Source organism: Scomber japonicus, chromosome 6, assembly GCF_027409825.1.
Source record: "Scomber japonicus isolate fScoJap1 chromosome 6, fScoJap1.pri, whole genome shotgun sequence".
Lineage (NCBI taxonomy): Eukaryota > Metazoa > Chordata > Actinopteri > Scombriformes > Scombridae > Scomber > Scomber japonicus.
In genome coordinates, this window is record NC_070583.1 from 18,958,852 (window position 1) to 18,981,505 (window position 22,654).

The following is a 22,654-nucleotide window of genomic DNA, read 5'->3' on the forward strand; positions in this document are numbered from 1 at the left end:
CTGCTGGAGGCTCTAAGGCTCAACATCTGAAAAAGCCGAAGAGAGATAAATGCTATCTTCCCTGGACGGTGTGTTTGACCAGTGCGACGCACAAACAAAAGTGATACCTCTCTCAAGATGAGGGCACTGTCTCTGTTGGGAGACAGAGGCAAGAAGAAAAAAAAGAAAAAAGATGAGGGCAGCGGATGCTCTATCACACCCTGACATCCTGTCCACGGCCTCCGTTGTGTTTGCAAAATTCCAATCTCTGCATCTTTGCTTGAATCCTAACAAACAAACAAGCATGATGGCATGGCAAAATGTCCTCTGGAGGATTACACTTTACCACTCGAGGCCTCAACTGATACCACAGGATTTTGTTTGTGGATTATTTTAGCACCTGTGGGAATGCCATTATCCATATATACATTTTGGGCATGCGCTCTCCTTGAAGTTGACAAATGTGCTCTGCAAAAGCGGCGTACAGGAATGCATGCTGACAGCTTCATGGCCTTGTCTAAAACAGAGTCGGCATGATTGATGGTGTCCCTCCTGACAATGCCAGCTGGTAGATGTTTGTGTATTTGCACATTGACATCTATATGTATATGTGAATTTGTGTGTGTTTGCACAGAGAGATTACCAGAGATTCCTTTTCTTTACCTCTGTCCTTGTCTCTGACCTCTTCTCAAAAGATTTCTGGTGCATTCCCAAGAGCTGAGTGAATCCACAGATGTACAGTGGAAATAAATTAGGCTGTGGTAATTTCATTATGCGATGGAATAATGTTAACGTCCACTGGATTGTCTGGGTACTGAACCAGGTGTAACTAATTTGTTTTTATTATCTATAGCCTTGTGAAGACCCTGTGAGGTCTGAACTGGTTGATGGCCGACTAAATACAGACTTTTAATAGACATTTTATCTCTGGACATGCTTTACATTTCATCTTCAAGAGGTCACTGAGGTTCCCTGGATTTACTACATTTGAAACTAGTTACACACTTGACTTTTGTATTTATTTTAGATATTTCTTTGCGTGTTGGTTTTGAAATAAAACAATTACTACAAAGCAATTACCCTGTGGTTAAAGGGTTGACTTTTAACTCTTCTTTTAGAGTTTCACTGGATGTAAACACCCTAAAATTAAAGCTGAAAGTCAACAATTTAACTCCATTCTCATTGTTTTATTTTATGTCAAATTTGCTGATGTATAGAGCCATCAAATTGTTTTAATGTCTAAATCCTGTTTCTTAGGCTCTTCTTTTATGTCTCAAGCAGTATTTAAACAGTGAATAATATCCCAATCAGATCAGAACAGTGCCCTGAATCACTGCATTGCGGTGGCACGGCTCATCAGAAAACAAGGAGTGGTCATTGAAAAGTCAGAGTTAAGTTACTTGGCAGAAGAAAAACATGCTGAATGTGGAATTCAATCTCAGTTTGCCTTTGAGGGGTTTGTATGACCAGACGGGGTGTGAGTGAAAGAGAGTGTGGTGACCTCTAACAGCTCCACGACTCCGGTCTGGGGGTTTTAAAATCCACACGCCGGGGTCCTGGAATGAACCCACAGCAGACGTCACTTCAGTATAGACAAGGCAGCCCCAATGGGAAACTGATTGTTTATTTAACTACTGTTTTATGGAATACCTAGTGACAGGAAGTCCTTAAAACAGCAGCAGTTACTATTTATATAGTCCCTTTTTGGAGTAAACACTCGCACGCCCCTCCTCCCTCCAGCAGGCACCCTGCCGTTGAGGAATGCACCCATTCACAAGCTGGTGGCCATCTTGGAAGCTTGCCTCTCACTTCCTGTTTCCATGGCTACACTCCAGTGCTACGGGAGATGATAAGCACTCTGAGTCTCGGGTCCTAATCCTGTTCATCTAGCTCATTTTCTACATCACTTCATGCTATTCAGAATGAGCTGGAAAAGCCAGTTAGCCACAACAAGCGTCACATTTTTACGCACATAATCCCTGGATTCACATTCAGAAGCAAATATACACAAAAGAGAAGATGAGAAATGTGGATACTTAAAAAAAAAAATTCTAACAGCCGGAAAACCTCCAGTTCCAAGCTACTTTGATCTGAATTCAGACCCTCAATGACTACATATGAATGTTAGGGTTTGGTATACACATGTTTGTGTGCAGCTATGGGGCAGCTGTATATTGTATTCTGATCAGCTCCTCCAGCTCTGGCTGCACCATAAATCACAAGATCACCATGAGCCTGTGGAACCAGAGGAAACATCGGTGTTAAACAAGAATGATATTACTGCACCCTTTTCCCTGCTCCATTACTCCCTAGATACCCACTACAACCAACTCCCGAATGTTTTATCATGACAGCTTGACGTCAATGCCGATTCACACGTTGGGGATGAAACTTGTAAACCACTTAAAAATCAGTAGAGTTTGGTGTAAGTGATGAATTGCAGGAGAGGAGTGGAGAGGAGTAGAATAGTTTTCATAGTTTCACATGATGAATACTGTACAGAAATGGACTGTTAATGTAGCCTGTTACATTCAGAAAGCATGTATTTGGATGACACAACATTTTATTCCTATGCAAATTACTCATAATAACACAAATAGAAGAAGGTGTTATATATTCCTCTAATGATGAGCCAAACTGTGTGATCATACAAAGATATACAAAAAATCATACATTTGGTTTAAAAAAGTGTCATTATTGTAGCTCATCTTTGTGTGAAAAAAGTCATTAATTAGATTCATCTGTGTCTTAGATATAATATAAGTTTGGATACACTCAGCTTGAACTTGTATAGCTTGTATATGAGAATATTTTGACAATTCATTTTTACCTCAAATCTTCCTTTAACATAATACATTTCCAGAAATGTGCAGTTTTTCCATTTTATCATCATTACTTTTTCCATTAAATATGAAAAAGGAATCTAAGGGTAGTAAGAGCACATTATTGTATTTGTGTTTTATAACTTATTTAAAATTTGGTAAAGTCATAAGCAACTACTATACAGTAACAACCTTTGTGTTAAACTCCTTAGAGTTTTACTTTCCACTCTCCTTGTATCCAGGCAAAGCAGTAGCTGCATTTATGTCTGAACATATTTTGTCGAGCTGTGGACAACTCAGGCAAAACAGGGACCGTGTGAAAACTGGAATTTAGACAGTTTTATGCCCCGTACAGTTCTCAGAGAGACATGATATCAGACGGGAAAAGCTTTAAAGATGGTCAGAGGATGTCCCGGGTCATCACCATGTCAGGAGGGACCCTCAGGATTGTTCTACATGGTAAAGCCCAGGGAGATGTGTGAATAAGTGAGATGTTACAGACTGATGAAATTCCCAGAGAGCCTACGATGGATAATGTGATCCTACCACAGTGATGCAGAAACCAGATGGAGAGGGGTGCCTTCAAATTTCTCTTTCTCTCTGTCTTTCTTTCTTTAACACATCCACAAACACACACACACACACACACACACACACACACACACACACACACACACACACACACACACATCACGGCAGCCACATACCCACACGTACAGAAATACACACACACACACACTCATTGCACACACCTGTCTAAGTCATGAGATATACCGCACCTGTGGGGAAATCTTTTTAGTCTATGCTGTAAAATATTGTGATTTTTCTCACTCTCGTATATTTCTTCGCCCACACAGTTTTTCTTGTCTCATTCAAACTTGTAAATGGCTTAAAATAATTGTGCTTGTTTAAGCATCTTAGAAATTAAATATATGAACATTTTTTAAATGGACCTGCTCCATGCTAAAACACTTTATGAAGAAAAATGGAAGATGGGGTTTTTCATGGCATTTTACGATCTTACACAACATCTGCTTTCAATTTAATTACATAAATCTGGGTGTCAGATCAATTAGGGCTCTGGTTTATTGTCCTGCTGACCAATCCACAAACCATGACTAGCCCAAACAGAGGGATGGCACTCCTGTTATCTGGAAGTGCCTTTTAATAGCACTAGGAGTCAGGCGTCCCTCAGGCCCCTGCTGACAGAGTCAACACAACGGAGTGCTGCTTTGCAGGTCATAAACACTCTGTTGACAGTGGTTGGGGGCTATTATCCTCAGAGCAAAGGGCAGCAAGCTGGAGGTACCAACTCCAAACAATCCTAGCCTGCGAATTTGGGACACAAAGCCTTTGTTATCATGTCTCCTGCCATTTCCATTCCTTTAACTCCATCCAGGTATCATGCAAGGAAATTCAATCTTTGAAATCTGTATATGTGTAAACTGCTTGTGTTTTACAACCTCTGCATGATCTTTAACAAGTAATCTGGTATTGCCTAAATGTGTTGTAATCTATTGATATTTTTATCAGGTGTGCTATGACTAAGGAAACAGGCCTCATATCAGTTAAATGTGGGCCAGAGGTCACTGCTGCTTTGTGTGCTTAATGTTTCTGCTGCTTTTGCTCTAGGTGAGCAGCTCTCTGAGGCTGCTGTGGCTCGACAGTGTGAAGCTGGCAGTTCTGCAAAGATAAGTGAGTATGTACCCCAGGGGGCCAGAGACAGCCGAACCCTCAGTGGATGAGAAGTGTCTGTGCTGTCAGCTTTGGTTCCCAGCGTGGCCTCTCCTCCTTGGTCGCTTCTCCCGCCCCCACCGAGCCCCTCCCTGGCCTTTTGTGTGTGGACTCTGCTCCCTGTGGACTCGCAGCTCTCTGGCCTTTCACATGCGACTGTGTCCAATCACCCCACTCACCCCCCTCTGAACCCAGAGCCTCCGTCTCCATCTCCAACCAGCTCCTGACCCTGAGAGGGAGAGAGAGAGAGAGAGAGAGAGGGAGAGACAGAGAGAGAGAGGTTGTTGTCACTTAGAGACCAACCTAAAAGAAAATGAATCACTTCTGTTAAAGACGATGAGGGGAAAAAGTGAAAAACACCATATAAAGGGTTTATAAATTGTGACTGATTATGATTATTAACAGTCAGTACACTATGTATTTATAGTAATAAGATATTAAGAAAAACAACTTTTGGGTTGCAATATTGTAAAAAGTCAATTTATTGGGTGCTTATCCACCTCTGCCATCAGGCCTGCTGTGTTTATTAATTGGTTATGTACCATAGTCCTTTAAAGTAGCTGTAATTAAACCCCTTCTCTTCTTAAAAAGCCTTCTCTTGATTCAGGTGTTTTAGCCAACTATAGACTTATATCTAATCTTCCATTTCCCTCTAAGATCCTTGAGAACGCAATCACCAATCAGCTGTATGACAATAGTTTATTTGAGGATTTTCAGTCTGGATTAAGAGCCCATCACAGCACAGGGGCTGCAGTGGTAAACGTTACATATTACCTCCTATTTGCATTAGACAAAGGACTTCTCTCTGTCTTGTTAAATCTTAATGTTGCATTTGACACCATTGACCAACATATCCTGTTATATAAACTGGAACATTTAATTGGCATTAAAGAAACCGTATTAAGTCCTATTTATCAGATTGATTTCAGTTTGTACACATTTAAGATGAATCCTCCATGCACACGAAAAGTAGACAAGGTGTTCTGGTGCTTGGTTCTGTGAGTGGTTCTGGACCAGTACTATTCACCTTATCACCTTATATAAGCTTCCTTTAGGCAGTATTAGGTAATAGTCTATACATTTTCAATGATATGCTGATGATACACAATTATATTTGTCAATGAAGCCAAATGAACCTAGATGAAACATAATTTTGGCCTCCAGCAACACTGTGAGGAATCTGGGAGTTATTTTGATCAGGGTATGTCCTTCAGCTCCCTCATTAAACAAATTTCTGCCTTTTTTCGCCTACAAAATGTTGAAAAAAAATCAGGCACATCCTGTCCCAAAAAGATGCAGAAAAACTAGTCCACACATTTGTTACTTTTACTGCAATTACTCATTATCAGGCTTCCCCCGATTAGTCTCTTAAGACTCTCCAGCTGATTCAGAAAGCTGCTGCATGTGTACTGACTACTAGTAAAAACAGATCACATTTCTCCCATATTAGCTTCTCTGCACTGGCTCAAATCCTTATCCTCAGATTCAAAGCCCTTATTGGTCAGGCACCATCATATCTTATAGAGCTCATATAGTACCCTATTACCATGCTAGAACACTGCGCTCCTACAATGCAGATTACCTGTGGATCCTAGAGTCTCCAAAAGAGCCTTCATCTATCAGGCTCCTCTCCTGTGGATCCATCTTCCAGTTCAAGTCTCAGAGACAGGCACAATCTCTATTTATTTTTATTTTTAAATTTTTTTAGTTTACACATACACACATGCAACATGAAATGTGTTGGAGAAGTGCAAAAAACCCTCTCCAAACCCTCTTATTCCAGGCACTCTCCAGTGTGAGGATTACATTAAAGGAAAAAGAGAAAACTAAGATTGTTAAATTTCATAAACAAGTTTTTCCAACACTTTTCCTATTACAGGTAAAATTGAAATTGGTCTGTAGTTGTCAGACAAAGCTGGATCACCATCTTTGTATACCATTATGATTTTTGCTATTTTTAATTAATCAGGAACAACACCTTTTTGTAATGACAGATTGAAAATATGAGTTAAAGGCAAAAGTATTAGATCCTACCAGAAGACTACCATAAATATTATCAAAACCAAGTGATCTTTGAGATTGAGTAAAATCTCGCCCTCTCTACATTCAAGAATAAGCTTAAAATGTTTCTTTTTTGATAAAACTTATAGTTAGGGCTGGTTCAGGCTTGCCTTGGACCAGCCCGTTGTTATGCTTCTATAAGCCTAGACTGCCATGGGGAACTTCCAATGATGCACTGAGCTCCTCTCTCCTCCTCTCCCTCTCTGTCTGTATGCATTCATGTACTATTAATGTTACTAACTTGGCATCTACTTTGGAGTTTTTGCTCTTCTCGTCTCATAGGTTTTGTATGGCTTGATATAGTGGACCGCGTGGTTTCAGACTGTGGGCTTCCGTGGATTGTGGTTGCAGACTGTCCTGCTTGATGCTCATGCCAAAGAAAAAGTGTAATGTTTGTAGTGATTTGGCACTATATAAATAAAATTTACTTGACTTAATGAGTTTACTTAAGTGTAATAGATGTCATAAACTGTTAAGATTTACTACTAATATTAAAAAGTAATTACACAACAGCATTAACAATGTGCTTTACATAAGAGTGAGGGTGGTGGTGATATGCCAAAATACAGTAAACATGAATAAGTTATCAATAAACTGATTTAGGTATAGGTACTGTGAGGTCAGACCTGTAGAGGCATTTGTACACACCTGTGAAAAGGATTTTTTTTTTTTTTTTACAACTTGGCTAACCAACAGCTTATTACTGCTTTATTTATTATAGAACTAAAACTCAGTATGCCTCATTAGAGAGCAGTGCTGAAAAGTGAATTGACAGTACCTAGAGAAAAAAACTAAGAAGAAAGAAAAGCATACGTCACACTGACAGAAAACTGGCACAGTTAAACAAAAGTTAAAAAAGAAAAATAGCAGGACTGTCCACTTTCCGTGAGTGAAAACAGTTGAAGCATCCATCTTTCATCAGGCCCATCTCCACCACCTCCTCCATGTTGTTTTCCCTCTTCTTCTGTGTCAGAGGTTTGCTGGTTTGTTGGCTTTGGCCCTGACCGCCTGAAGGCCCTCAGTGGGTCGACCTCGTCTCTGGAGGATTGGATCACACCTTCCATAGGAGTCAGCTGTCAGATGGTGAGCTACACCTGCTGTCTGAGACAGGGTGGGCCCGCCGCCACCGCCCAGCCAATGCTGGAGCGCATAATTACTGCCTCAAAGATAATTACGTTGTTTACTCATGCCCATACACACAACAGATGACTGTTTTATGCTTGCAGTTCCCTCTCCGCTGCCTTTCTGTGAAGGCGTCTCACCTAGAGATGAGGAAACAGCCAGAACCAACCAACATTTAGCCAATCCAACTAACAGTTCAGATGCCAGAAATGACCCGTAGCTGTTAGCTGTTCAAACAACCCCCTCCTACACAACCTTATGTAACCGGTGGGCTTCTGTGTTGTATTAGTGTGATAGAAAAGATGCTGGGACATTGGGATCTTTTTTTGTATGGCTGACCTTTTTTATTCTGACAAATAAACAGGGAAACAAAACCTCTATGTTAATTCTACTGCACGCTCCAGCTCCTATCATATAAATAAACAAAAGAGAGTTTAGTTTGACACAACTTCAAACTGGCAGCACTCACTCTTAAAACAACTAATTTTAGGTGCCAGTTCGTTGAAATCAATACATTTGATTTGATGACAGACATTATAGCAGGAAACAAAGATCCAAACAAAAGAATAGAAGAAATAATGGGATGGATAAGGATGATAAATGGGCCAAAATAAAATGACACCCACTTCTCACACAGGGGGAATTATACAAAGGGAAGGGGCTAAAGTCATTTACAGTAGGAACGTCAGAAGAAGAACTGAAGGAGGTGGGCCTCTGCTCTTCAACACATGGAGTTTGGAGGTCATTCCAGTCAAAAATATACTGTAACAAGATATATTTTGTTTAATTATAACAACAAGATGATCCTGTCACACTTAATTCAACTTAATGGGCCCAGTAAGAGCTGGTTTAATCTACAAGGCAAAGTGTAGTCCTCAATTTAAAGAAAAAAGTACTGCTTTTGTGTCTTTGAAGCAATGTTGGAATTTGTGCTGTTGCATTGATTCAACTATTATTATCTGAAACAGAGTCAGATTTACTCTCAGTTAGTGAAGCTTTAAATATTAACACTACTGAGTGTGTGTGTATACGTCACTGTTTTTTATTCTGTTCTTGACAATTTAAAAATAAGTAAAACCATGTAAGTACTTAAATTCAGGCATGTAGTTAATGATAAACATTTTTTGTTATCTTTGGCATTTCATTCTTCTCTTGTATGCTGACACAGATTTCCATTACGTGATTACTTTGGTGCTTGTGTCAAACTGATGTCAGCTGTAAAGATTAGAGTTGTGCTTTTCTGGGAACAAACTATTTATTCACATCTGTGTTAGGTTTTCTTATGATTATTAATTAATGCTACTTTTTTAAAACACATGTGACCATGCTGGAAATGAAAGCAGTAGGCTAACTATGATTTAATTAATTCCTACATCATCAAATTAGCATTAAACAAGTTTTCAGGTAGGTTTACATCCTGATCACAATACAGGTGCGCAAAGGAGGAAGAAGGAAGTGCCCCCCTTCTTTCTCGTTGGGATTGTAAAAACTTCTTAATGCAGTATGTACAGGCAACACTCCCCTCTGCCCCCTCCCCTCCTTTTTTCTTCGAGCCGTATTGAACTGCGGGGCTGGGACATTCCTGCTTTGACGACCAGCCTCACCGCTGCCATGATTTGCTGAGCAACTCGACACTGGCTTCAAAGATGCGTATGTAGAGGAGGCAGCGACACACAGAGAGAGAGAGACGGAGACCGAGGGGGGAGAAGAAGTGTACAATAACGGGAGAGACAGACAGAGGATACATAGAGAGTGTGTGTATGTGTATGTGTGTATGAAAGAGAGACAGAGAGAAACCGGGACGTAAACGCTTTTACTCTGAAACACGGACTTCCCTGCAGAAAACTCTCCACCACCACCTCAAGCTCGAGTTAAGACCCAGGAGAGGAGAGGAAGGTTGTCGCACCTTGGCCCCGAAGACTGCGCTGCTCTGCGGGGCTTGAAAACTCTCTCTTTCCCCACTCTATCTCTCTCATTTGCTTCCACTCTCCACGTCTGGCTGTTTTCATGTTTCTCCCGTTGCCACGCACTTTGAGCCCGAGTGAAATGGAGGGCCCCGTACGGATTTGCCACCAGAAGAATGCGTTTTGCTGTTAATACAACCGACGGCTCGCAGCTTTTTCCCTCCTGTAAGAGAGGTAAGCACGGACTGAGGGGGAGTCCCGGCCCGGCCGGCTCGCTGGCTGGCTGGCTGGCAGACTGGGAGAGGGGAAGGTATAGGCAAGCTGGGCTTCTCTGGATGGAAAAAGTGACTGTTAAGAAGCAGATATATCCACAGTGCTGGTTAAATGTGTTTTCTAAACTTTACACTGTCCTCTAAACTTTGTATTGTGGTGAAAGTGGAGACCTACTGCATGCGCCGTCTGTGTGGCAGTCTGGTAAACGGGGGCGCCCGTGTCCGGAGATGAATATTATGTGTTTCTCCCACATTATAAGCTATATCTACAATAACTTATATATAGCCTCACTTTTAATATGCTCCATACAGTGAAAACACCTACAACACACAATTTAAAATTACACCCCCCTCCCCAGATTAGTGTCAGAATACAGTGTTGTACTGTAGTTTGGACTGTTTTGATTATATCCTACACACAGAATAAGTAAATCTTCATACAAGACTGTTTTGAGCAGCATTTCTCAGTAAAGCCATACTGTGTGTTCTGCTAAAATACACCCTAAAGCATTTAAGATAGCATTTGGCCATTATTCAACCATTATCTGCTATCTTTATGCATTCTGACACAGCTCAGCTTGGTTGTCTCTGAGGTGAATGACATACAAGAAAGAGCCTAAATATTTGTTTGGTAAACAGCTCTGGAAGGCAACGCTTCAGTGCACATTTAAGTCGAAATCAGATGGCCTGAGGGCTGTATTGAAGTTGAAAGAACATTTTTAGAAATGGCAAATATGTCCCTCAGCTGACACATTGGTGTCATGGTCATAAAAGGTGAAAATGGACTGGAGTCTGGGAATATGTGAAACATTTACTTTGTTCTAATGTTTACCACTGTGCAGGAACATGGAGGTTTAGACTAATATTTGAAGTTTTATTTTTTCTCTCTCTGAAGACAGAGAACCAGTTTGGTCCCCTGAGGGTGTCGTAAATGTTGGTTTTGGTAAATCCATTTTAGAAGTGCTTTGATTTGGCAAGTGCAGAAATCACTGAGCTGAAAAGAAACTGTACCTGCCTGCTCAGATGAAGGTGCCACTGTTTAGCGATGAGGAATGTGCATTTATCTGATTTTCAGCGTGACATTAAAGCTTTAGTTTGGTCACATAAATGATAAGAATACTAGAGGTTAAATGATGAATCTTTACAGACGAGAGAGTGCAGATGTGTGAGCGTAGTCTGATCGAGATCATCAAACAGATTCAGTTTCATTCATTTCTTCAGTGTCTGTCTCTTCCTCTAATCTTTTCCATGGGGAAAATATTTCTAAAACAAAAACAAAAAATGCTAGATTAGTCAAAAAACTTCCCTCAGTCAAAGCCCAGGACTGAGTGTACAAGCTGATTTTACTTAAGTCATGCAGTGTTATGATCTGCTCTGCTGCACTTCAGGCACTTTGAGGATAGCATCATTTTTGAATCATACACAGATTTTTAAAAAGTCATTTTAAGAGAAGTCCCCATTGTTAAAATGTCATATTTCTTCATTCAAATACAAATAAATAAAGATAGTTTTGTGCTTTTGTTGCAAAAACTTTGTGAAGTACAAAACACACCATTCATTCAAAAATAATAAAAGATGCAACATAAATGTTAAGAATCGTAAATATTCAGCCAGTTATAATCCAGGTTTTTCTTGTGTGTTTCTGAACAGAAATGAAAAAGAAAGTCAAAGTAAAAGTGATAGTAATGATGTGGCTCCAGAAACATATCTCTCTCTCTCTCTTTCTCTCTCTCTCTCTCTCTCTCTCTCTGCTGCTCTTAACCCCTATCATCAGCGCTTCACAGGGACTTTTGTTACATAGGGGCAACTCTCAGAAAAACTGAACACTTAAAAGTTATTGAGAGCAAAGTCTTGAATCCCTCCTCAAATGCATGACATCCAGTCAGTGGGACACACATGGCTGCTCCCAGATAAAACACTTTTCAAGTTCAAACAGTTGCTCGCACATTGTTGCATCAGTGGGGGACAAGAAGACACTTCCGATGGCTTTCAAATCCTTTCAGTGCTCCCCAATATTGGGTGAGCTTTTGACAGGGTCAGAGAGAGAGATTTGCTCTTTGTGCTGACGGTGCTCACTTTAAAAGACAAAGCTTTTTGATACTGAGTCTGTTCCAGGAAGAGGTTTTTTCATTTTTTAAATATCAAGGTGTTGTTATTTATTTTTTGTGGCCACTTTCCTTCAACCATTTTAACTTAATTCACTCAGTCATTTCCCACATTTCCTAGAATAACTTTCACCCCCCGCTCGCAGTGTGTGCTGTGGCTGCATTGCATTCTGGTCCTGAAGTCTGTGGAAAAACTGGCTCTGTGCCTCTCCAACATTGGTTTTTCTCCGTGTGTTTGTGTACAATATCGAGCAGGATAGAAGTTCTTCTTCTTTGATTCTGAAGGACCCGGAATGCAAATATGACAGTTAAAGTTATGGTTCATATTGTAGAAATATGTCTTGCCGTTAGACTTTTTTTGGATCAGATTGTCTTCAAGTATGGCTGTTTTTTTCTTCATAAAACATTTAACAAAAAGTCTTTTGAACAGCAAAACAGATCCAGAAATCCAAGCTCCATTACCAATAGATGTTGTATTTCAAGCTGAACATACGGATGCATTCATTATTTTTAGTATAACAGAGCACGTTGTTAATGGGTGGGTTTTTCCCCCTGCCATAACTACTTATTGGGAATGTGATTGAGTCTGACAACGACAGAGGCTCAGAGTCATTCTTTAGTTTTCACAGCGTGTTTTTGTGACTCACAGGGAAATTAATAAACCATTAGTGGACCGACTCTTATCTGACAGACCCGAACAAAGCACAACGATGTCATTAAGTGTGCTCGAATAATGTTTGAGCCATTAGAGTGCTCGCTAATGATAAACACATGTTGCTGTAGGAGAACTATGTTAAGTGGGCAATTTGAATGTAAGCATGTGTAATGATACCAGCCTCTGCACTCATAATGGCTCTGATGCAGTATTATAATCACACAACCACTTGCGCTCCAACAATGACAAATGGATGTGGAATAGCAGCAGTTGCAAGTAGGTCTATCTGCGGACTCACAGTGGTACGCTACACGACACACCCACTTTATTACACGGCACGCCTGCTCGGTTAGGTTCAGGCACGAGGATTGTCATGGTTAGTGTTAGGGTAAAAACATTGGTTGGGGGTTGTGTCGACTAAGTCTGCGGAACTGCAATAAGACTCTTCTCAGCAGTTGAGGTAAAGCATGAATTTCCATAGTAACGATGATGAGGCTGATATAATTAGTCGATTAATTATTGAGAGAAAAATATTTGATAACATTTGATTATCAATTATCAATAAGATGTCATTTATAAAGAAAAAAATGCCAAATATTTGCTAGTTTCAGCTCCTTAAAACTTGCTGATTTTTTTCCTGTTTTTATATATTTTTTAGATTGAATATTATTGGTGGCTAGGGTTTTATTTTTACATTTAAATCAATTAATCATAAAGAAAAATACAATTTCAGTTGTAAGTTGCAGCCCCATTTGTAGCTATAAGAGAATGTGAGTGAATGAATATGTATGTGAGGTGAGTGTGGTAGGAGAGGGTGTGTCCTAGATGGGTGACTTAAGTACGCTCTGGCTTGTTTTGTATTTATTTAAACCAATCACAATCGTCTTGGGTGGTGGTGGTGGCAGGATGCATTGATGGTGTCCTTGTGTACTTGTGTGTGTGTGTGGGTGGGGGATCTTGTTTTGTTTGAGCATTTACATGTGGAGAGATGAGACCTGGCATTAAAATGGCAAAATCATTGAAAGAACTAAGCAGATTTACCTTTTTATGTACATCAAATTTGCCATTTTCAGTGTTTAAGTTGCTAGCTTTGAGGATATTGTTGTTGTTTGCTGTCCGGAATGGGATTTTGAGAAATGGTCACACACATGCTACTGAAATAGTCAGCCAATGGCGGGTTATACCCACAGTCTACACCCGGTGAGTCAGACTACCGTGGCCTTAAAGTGAATGGAAGTGAGTTTAAACCCTAAATTACAATGTGGTTCAGTTGTTTATTTGGTTTCCCGCTGTGATCTGTCATATTACTGCTTTTAAAGGATCAACCTTTTGTTGGAGGGAAATGTTCTGAGAGTCATAAAAGAGGTGAGAAATCTGAATTTCGAACCAACCGCCTTGTTTTTCATCATCGTCTCAATATTTTGACCAGTGGAATTAAGTCTTAATCATTTTTCTAAATCTCTGATGGCTAATCCACTTCATCTCCTTAGTATAATAAAGCAGAGTTAAGTTGACTGTTTTGTGGTTGATGTTTGACCCTCCTAACAACTATTCCCAAACACACTATTGACACATTACCCTCCTTCTTTACTCCCATTGCTCAGGGATTGAGTCATACTGCGGCGTCTTTCCCATTTTCTAATGCTGGCCTTTACCCCTGTGAGCTTCAGCTCCCATTCGTCAAGGACAGACCCACAGCTCATGCCCCATTAGATGGACAGAGGGGAGTTTTGGGCAGTTTGCCAAAGGGTCCCCCCCCATGTTCAAGGAGTCAGAGGGTGCTGATTGACAACACCCAGCAGCTATGTGCAGGGGTCGATGGGAAAAGATGGGCAGGTCAGAAAAAGAGTTTGAGTTCTTGTGACTGCTGAGTTGGTGAGTGCACCCTACAGCTGCAGTGCTAACAAAAAAAAAGACTACTTTCCACCCTCCATTTCCCTCCCTAAATTTATTCTCTGTGAATGGAATTGACTCTGTGTTGAAGTAGCCGCAAAGGTAAACGCAGTAGCAGAAGGTGTCACTCGTGTTTATACAGAGCTGTCGTTAGTAGCACCTCTTATCTGCTCCGCATTCTCACTGTCATTATAACTACACAACACATATGTCTCTCAGTGGGACCACCCCCCCCGCCCCCTCTTCCTATTTCTTCTATGTCCCCCGACTCTGACAGATGATCCAAACAGCCCAGCACTGACTCGCTCTACTATGCAAGCATGTTACTCCAGGATGTTACGGATAGGCTGCATGCTTCCACTGGTAAAGCTCCTCCGAAATGTCAAAGGTGAGCTGACTGTAGCTCGATGTATACAGCAGCTTTCAACAGATGGTCGTATTGAGTTTCTAAAAGATTCAGAACCTGGAAGGACCTGAAACTGGATAATGACTTTTGAGAGATTCGAAAAATGAAATGAGAAACATCAGGGCGTAATTGTTAAGACAAACAAACAGTTTTTGGAGCAGCAGAAACAGATGTTCTAGCCAGCCACCGAAAATTCAGCGGGGCGAAGCCGTGCAGGCTCGGAGATAGGCAGGGGATCGGAGGTCTGCTTCTTCTCTGAAGACGGTTTGTTTTGTGTTAATGTAATGGAAATACAGGCTTCAACTAAATATATATGTCTGTTCTGAATATGATAAGGGAATGTAAACCAATACCACACACATGGTGCTTTGAAGAAAAACACACTGTCTAGGCGGTCGCAGATAGTGAAAATACCTCGCCAGCAGATGGTCAAGAGCAGTTTGTGTGACACGGGACACATTTTGATAGAGAGCATGATTTTTACTGGAAGGAAAAAATGATGTAGGGAAAGATCAAATCTCGATACGTACTGAAGCTGGTTGGCTTGATGAAAAGACCAAAAGACCATGACAGGCTGAAAAACACTTTGTCGGTTCTGCTGGCTGTTTGAAGCGTGGTGCAAGTCTTTTTCTAGCCTTACAATTTGAAGTTTGTTATTTTCTGTAAATGCCTTTTTATTATGTGCTCATAATCGTCCTAGGGAATGCTTTTTGGCTCATGTAGCTATAATGTATGTGCCTTTAATATGATGCAGAACACCACATGTATGCGAAAGAACAAAAAGTTCTCCAAGGAGGGTTTGACGTGGCATTTTTTTACACAACTCAACTCGCCTCTCACCAAAAACAACTATTTTTCTCATTATTGTCAAGCAAATACATGATGAGACCCATTGTTCCACTGCCTGTGTCTCATGTAGGTTTCTTATTGATTCCTCAGCCCTAGGGAAGATTTCAGGGAGTGAACTTCTGATCCGATCCCTTGCTGACAGCTCTCACAGTTCAAAACAAAGTATTTCAGAACATGCGAGGGGATTTTTTTTTCCAGCGCTTTCCTGTTTGCAAGATTCATTTCTTTTTCCCTTCCTGAAAACTGACCCCACTAAATATGCTTGACTTAGTCCGTCACCTCAGTGTGGGCCCCAAAAGTTACTGTCTTTTTCTTTCTGAAACTGCAAGCGACCGCAGCTTTCTATTTCAAATGTTGAACCAATAAGTCACATCTGACATGGGTTTTGTGCGAACCAGAATGTGTGTGCTGTTTAAAAGCCAGCGCGAGGATCAGCAAGACTATATTAAGGCAAAAGTAGTGGCTGGCACTCCCCTCTGGCTGACAAACAGGCTACTTGTTTGAAGGGCTGTTTTTCTCCCAGATCAGAGTGTGAGGCAGTGTGGGTAGTGCCGCTGCCTGCCTCCAGGCCTGTGGTTAAGGGTGCCATTTTGGGCCATCCCTGCACCGAGATGTGGCCCCCCTTAGGGAGCAGCAGAACCTTTTTATTTATAAAAGATATTCAAAGTGAGAGGAGGAATTTAAGCCAGAAGAATAAAACATATGGATGCTTCTGCCTGCTGGATTCTTCTGTGAATGTTTGGAGATGGATCAGATACTGTGCAAACGGTGGGGCGTGTTTCTTGTGCCTCGTGATGAATGGAAACACGTCTCTGGTTTGACTGACTTGAATCAAGTAAAATAAATCACTGTCATGTCATTGCGGTGCTCTTACACAGTAGCAAACACACAGAAATCTACACAAAGAACACACTGAGTTAGTATATGCCACCGGTTCTGTATTATTGCAATGTTTCGCTGTTGTCACAAGGTTGTGTTTCTTTTGGCAGCGTCACTGGCACTACATCATCTGCCAAAAGCTCTTCTCACCTCTAACACTGCAGCACTGAGCGGCCTGGACCCTAAACATGTTGGAGAGGTTTTTACTATTTGACCCAGAGCCAGAAGTGGAAACTCGGATGATGTGTGTGTTGATGTATCACCACCAAGTTTGTTTTGTGATCTCTCGATTGCCGCACAACAAGCGTGGAGTGTTACAAGGCGAGACGGATAAACATTTAGACAAACTAAATAAAGCATTTACACACTCTGTTTAGGATTGGATATTTAGCTTTGGGTCGTCAGACTTGTACGTACAAGGGGAGCTGGTTTGTTTGTTTGGGTTTTTGCAAGAGATTTGTGGAATTGGTGAAGAAGACTAATAACCTTTTTACACATGTTTGTTTTTGTTCTGCTGGCTGGCGGCAGAGTTCAGGTTTTCGCAGACAAGACTTGCTGTCCCGTAAATCCCTCTAACCCCCCACCCTCCATGAATATACGGCCATCACTCCATTATATTTGCAGAGTCAATTCATCACTCTGAGGAATGAAAATACTCTGTGTGTACTTTCTTTTCTCACGCCTCTCAAGTGACAAACAAAGCTGAGAAAAACACCCTCAAAGCAACCCCAATTGAGTTTTTCTTTCTGCTCTGGACTTTCTTCTTACTATCTATCTGTACACTGTGTCATTTTGTTTTTGTTGCACATGTTTGAAATTACATTATTTAATATATGTTTTAGTTTGAAAGTGCTTTTGGTCAGCAGCCAGGGACCTATCAGGAGGAGACTGAACAGACACTGTTGTCTGCCTCCTTGCCGCTTGTTGCCGTAGAGACACAAGCGGTGATGGAATCCAGGAGAGCTGGGGAGGGACTGGAGACTGCACTGAGGGGAGAGGAGTGGGGGGTGGCTGGATCAGATCACTGCATGCCCATAGTTCACAGCCCACACAACAGCATTTAGAAACACAGATAGCGTCCTGACTCCCCTAGAGAAAGGTTCGGACATTTTCGTTTTGGCAAACGTGATGGTTTTTCCTCCCCTGCATCAACGCGTTTTTTCCCATCATCTCTCTAATCAAAGCTGATTTTGAGGAATGTGAATCTGTGGCCTCTTCTGCCCCAGTGCCGTGGCTTCACAATCCCAGCTCCCCTCTCACCTGGCGTGATGAATCAGACTCTTGGCACATGTTGGAGATCAGTGTTATAACACACCCAGGCCCCGCGGGCAAGAAGGCCCTCTTGTGCATTCCTCCTTTCGATCAGAATTACCTTTTTCGTCTGAGCAGACGTTCCCCTGTGGGCTCAAAGGCCTGTGAAATCAGCCGGAAGGGCCCAGAGTGCTCCAACAATGGGGAAGGGTTGTTAGTTACATGCGCTTTGCAAAAGGTCTTGAGGTGGCCTTGTATGGTGGTGATACCCAGGGATCTGTTTCCAGTGTCCGAGGCCACTATTGAGTTTCACCCCTGTGGTTAATCCTGCTGTTCAGGACCTTGGGAAACAACCGTACCTCCCCACCCTCCTGTCTCCCCCCTTCGCCGATTCCCAGGAAAAACAAGACATTGCAGAACAATCTCCAATTAAGATGGGTCTTACATACTGTACCATTCAGTGCCCACTCTCTCTCTCTCCCCTCAGTCTTAGTCTTTCTACCACCCTCCCTTTCTCTCCCCTCACTCCACTCTCTGTTTGTGTCCTCGGCCAACAAGCCTCAGGGTGGAATTAACGCTGTCTCCCAGGTCCCGGCCCTGGCACTTTGGGAGGGTCGGGCTTTGGTGAACGGAGGCGTTGGAGGGGGAGGAGGAGGTGCAGGGAGGGGTTTGAGGGAATGTATGTCCTTGGTAAACAGGGCTTTGTGGGATGTGACTGTCTGATCCCCCGGGGCCTCTCCTTTCATTCCTCCTCTCGTCTGATCCCACACCACGGCACTGTCGTCAGGGCTGTGCCGTCACCGGGCTCTGGGACCAGCTTGGCCCCGATGTCACCCTGCGCCTCCCGGACTGCTGATGCTGTGTACTCCCGCCGACTCACACACACACACCAACACACACCAGTGTCTGAGAAGCAGACTGTCCTTTAAGTAGCGATTAATTTATCTTCTACACACTCACACATACTTAAATGAGTTATTTAGGAGACTTGTGTTACCATTTCTGCAGGATGTCAGGCAGTTATTTTTTATTATGGATCGACTAAACTCCTCGAATGTGATTTGCTCCTCAATTGTCACTGTAAAACAAAAAGGACCCCCTTCTAATCCCCTTGGTTGATTTCAAATCATGCCTCTCTTTTCTATTCTCTCTCTTGCTTTCTATCTGTTTTTTTTGCTCATTCTCCTTCTCTAAGTCTGTCCTACTTTTAATAACGTCTCAGTCTTTAATCAGACAGAGTTAGGCTGTACCAGAGGCCCAGTGTTTCCATTCATTAGTTTCCTCTTTGGCCCCAGGCTGCCTCAGTGGGCTCACCCAGACCAATAGAAGAAGCCCATAATGGTCCCCTGGAGTCTCTTCTCTCGGGAGTCTCTTCCCAAGTTTCTGGGCTGAGCTGAATGTAGTCAGGCTGAATCATCAGTCAGTTTTTGGCAGACGCGGAAACGAGCTCAGCCATTATCTCTACGTCTCTATCTTTGAGCCAAAAAAAGAGGGAGGAGAAATGAGTCGAGGCTTGGCAACTTTTCACCTCCCAGTGAATGTTTCACCTCTTTATACCCCCATCTCCATTTACTCCTCTCCCAGAGAGCTTTTCTTCCTATTTTCTCTCATACTAGTGCAGTGCCTGTTCATAACGGGCTGATTGCTTGGCCTCCAGTACATAGTAGAAAAATTAATACTGTCCTGTAGATAAATTAATGAGGTGTGAATGAATATATGTATACCTATAACATGAAAGAAACTAACATTGTATTGAATGCAGATGTAAAATGCTGTAATAGTGAATCTTTTCTCATATCATGTATAATGTGGGCTGCCTTTAAAAATAAAATAGAAAAACAGAGCCTTTGAAAAAAAATGCTCCTTCTAAAATAAAGTGGATCCATCATATTGGGCTCTTAGATCGTTTATTTTCTGTGGCTTCAGTTTGGATCATTGGAGTGGGTATATTTGCTCAAAAGCTTTGTGCTTATATGAGACATACTGGTTTTGAGCTGCCCGTGGGAAGTAGCCTCAGAGTCTGTCCATTCTTGATTAAAAGCTCTATTTTCGCTGTCTATTTTTCTCTTTTTAGAGCGTGCCCTGTGAAAAAAAAAACTTTCTCCGACATGGTATACAGCTTAGATCGCCAGCTCATGCTTATGGTTTTATTATTATGGAGTATGAAGAATCTGAAGTATAAATATTTTTGGGTGAAAACAACTCATGCAGGGATTTGAAGGTTTAATGAACACTCACACTCTATTCAGTAGTTTTGACTATAACACACATCATTTAGCCATTTCAAGTCAGACCCTTTGCAATTTCCAACTTCTCAAATTTTACCCTGAGTAAGAATATCCACTCAGACTAATCCAAATTAATTTCCATCCCACTCCAACCTACTTCTGCACACTCAGCACTCAGACACAGAACTGAGCGGCTTGCTGTTTGCTTGTTTGTTCAAAGTTTATTGAACCTGTTGCGTCTCCAAATTGCACCAAATCTGACACTGCTTATCTTTGGGCCGCGAGGGTTATGGCCGCCAAGTGTGAAGTAGATTGGATGACCAGTTCTCGAGATATGTGAAGGACATACATACAGACAGACAGAGAGTCCTTGCTTTATGGTTAGATGCTGTTTCCCCCATTGCCTCTCATCTTTTTGTTTTGAATTGATCTCCCATCTCTTGTGCCTCTCTCTTTCTCTCTCTCTTTCTCTGTGGAGCTGAGGAATGTGTGCACTGCAGATCTTATGTCAGTGAGATGTGGGGCGAGTGCAGACAGGTTTGGGGTATAGCATGTGAATCAGCTTCAGTGCGCAGGTCAGATTAGACCATCATACCAGAAAAGACTTGCTCTTTCTCTCACACCCCACTGCTCCCTTACCCTTTAATACCTTTATCTCTAACTCTGTACTGCATTCAGTTCCATCTATTTGTTTCATTTTTTAAAAAACTAGATAAACCTTTCAGATTTACTGGATTTGCACCAATCCAGTATTGATTGCCAGAGCACTCAGGATTGGCCCTTGTTATCGGATCAGCAGTGGAGCTGCTTCTCAATGTTTGCCATTGGCTTTCATTCAGCTGTGCAGTCTTGTGAAGCGGAGAGGCCAGGCCCCTGCCTCAGTCAGCAGCACCAGTTGTGACCTGTTCTTCCTATGCCCTCCAGGTCTTTGATGCTCCACCGCGTTGCTTTTGTCCCTGTTTACCCAATATGACAGGGATATGGGCCAGCCCCACATGGGGGCAGATGGGACTTTAAGTAGTTCCTGCCAAGGACTCCAAAAAGGCGTGCAGGTGCTAAACCCCCCCTCAGAACCTGAACCTCTTTTCTTTCGCTGAGGGCAGCCTGTCAGGGTGTTTATTTTCTTCTGTGTCATCACCAGGAATCCCTCTTGTCCTATGAGGGGATGGATGGGACTATTCCTGTGTCCAAGTTTTGTATTACTCCCAAGATGGATAAATAAAAGTGCTGTCTCAGGACACTACAGTACAGTATGAATTCTTCTGGAAGGGAGTATAGATAAAAATTAAGTAATTGAGAAATGCAAGTTGCCAAAAGTAGACTGCTGTTTTTTTGTTTGCTTTCACACACTTAAGCCAGGTGTCAGTCAAACATTTCCTAAACATACATGCTCAGTCCCTCCACCCAAGAAATATGAACTTTTCCACTTGAACTCACTGACCCATTTATTTTCATAAACTGTCCCTGTGCCTGTATATCAGCTTTCAGCAGTCCGGAGTCTGTGTGCAAGATGTCTCTTCAATTTATAGCTGGTTGACCTTGAAAATTGCCCTGCATCTACAACCTAAGTGTAAAAACAGAGTAACACAAGATCAGATTTTGGACAGGAGGAGGAAATCTGGAGCAGGACTTTTTTTCTTCCATTAAGTAGTATGGTCTGGAGTTTTGGATAAAGAGAGCAGAGCAGTGAGGGAGTGGGCTGGCTGGCTGCAGATCAACATGGGACCAGAGCAGACGGCTCTCAGGCCGATCAGACTTCATTTTACAGGGACTTCCCCTTTGTCAAAGGGCCACTCCAGCTTTTGTCTGGGCGTCTGCTCAGGAGGAAGCAGGGCTTGGCTTTCCATGCAGCCAATGCTGCCAGCATCAAGACGATTCTCTGTGATGAGGGATACAAGATATCCTCACAGTGTCTGTCTCCACTGAGGTGGCTTCATGGTGGCGGATGTCAGAGGAAAGCCAAACAGATAAGAGGGAGGAATGATGCCCCTGTGTTTCCTCGTTGCGCCAGATCAATGGGCCAGATAGGCAGCTGTGTGTGTGTTTACACAAGGGCACCCAGTCGCTGCTGCGGTGCCCATCTGCTACGCCCACTGGGAGGAAGTAACGGGTTAAAATAAGAGCAAGAGAGTGAGGTAGATAGAGCGGTTACTGTATCAGCTCCGGTTTCTCACACTGTGTGCCAATGTACCAGTGCCTAGCTGTGCATTTTTATAGCGGTGTTGTTATTATTGTAATTATATATCATTATTCCGGCAGAGAGAGAAAGATAGTTTCCACTGATGACATGGGGGCAGTGTGCGGGGCCTGTTGCGACTCGTGGGATGGAGAAACGCTAGCCTGCAAGATGTGGGTTTGATCTGCCTGAATGAGCTTGCACACATTCAAACTGGAGTAATGCAGCCAGTACAACACATACTGTATACTAGCCTGGCTAATGCCAGACCCTACCTCAATTGAGGAGCCGTTCTTTTCCTCGTATTTGAGGCGGGAT

The 22,654-nt window shown here is 42.2% G+C and overlaps 1 protein-coding gene and 1 long non-coding RNA gene across 3 annotated transcripts in view; both read left to right on the plus strand.

The window, feature by feature from the left end:
* The first annotated feature begins 6,950 nt into the window (after positions 1 to 6,950).
* LOC128360177 (uncharacterized) lies at positions 6,951 to 7,887 on the plus strand. Its single transcript, XR_008321480.1, has 3 exons — positions 6,951 to 6,982; positions 7,570 to 7,679; positions 7,823 to 7,887. It is a non-coding gene; the product is annotated as an uncharacterized LOC128360177 (long non-coding RNA).
* Positions 7,888 to 9,358: 1,471 nt separating this feature from the next.
* Positions 9,359 to 22,654, plus strand: part of cdon (cell adhesion associated, oncogene regulated) — a 34,847-nt gene continuing 21,551 nt past the window's right edge. For both annotated transcript variants that reach the window (XM_053320544.1, XM_053320545.1), the window contains exon 1: positions 9,359 to 9,856. The gene's annotated coding sequence lies outside the window, so the exon portion shown is untranslated. The remainder of the gene's footprint in view (positions 9,857 to 22,654) is intronic.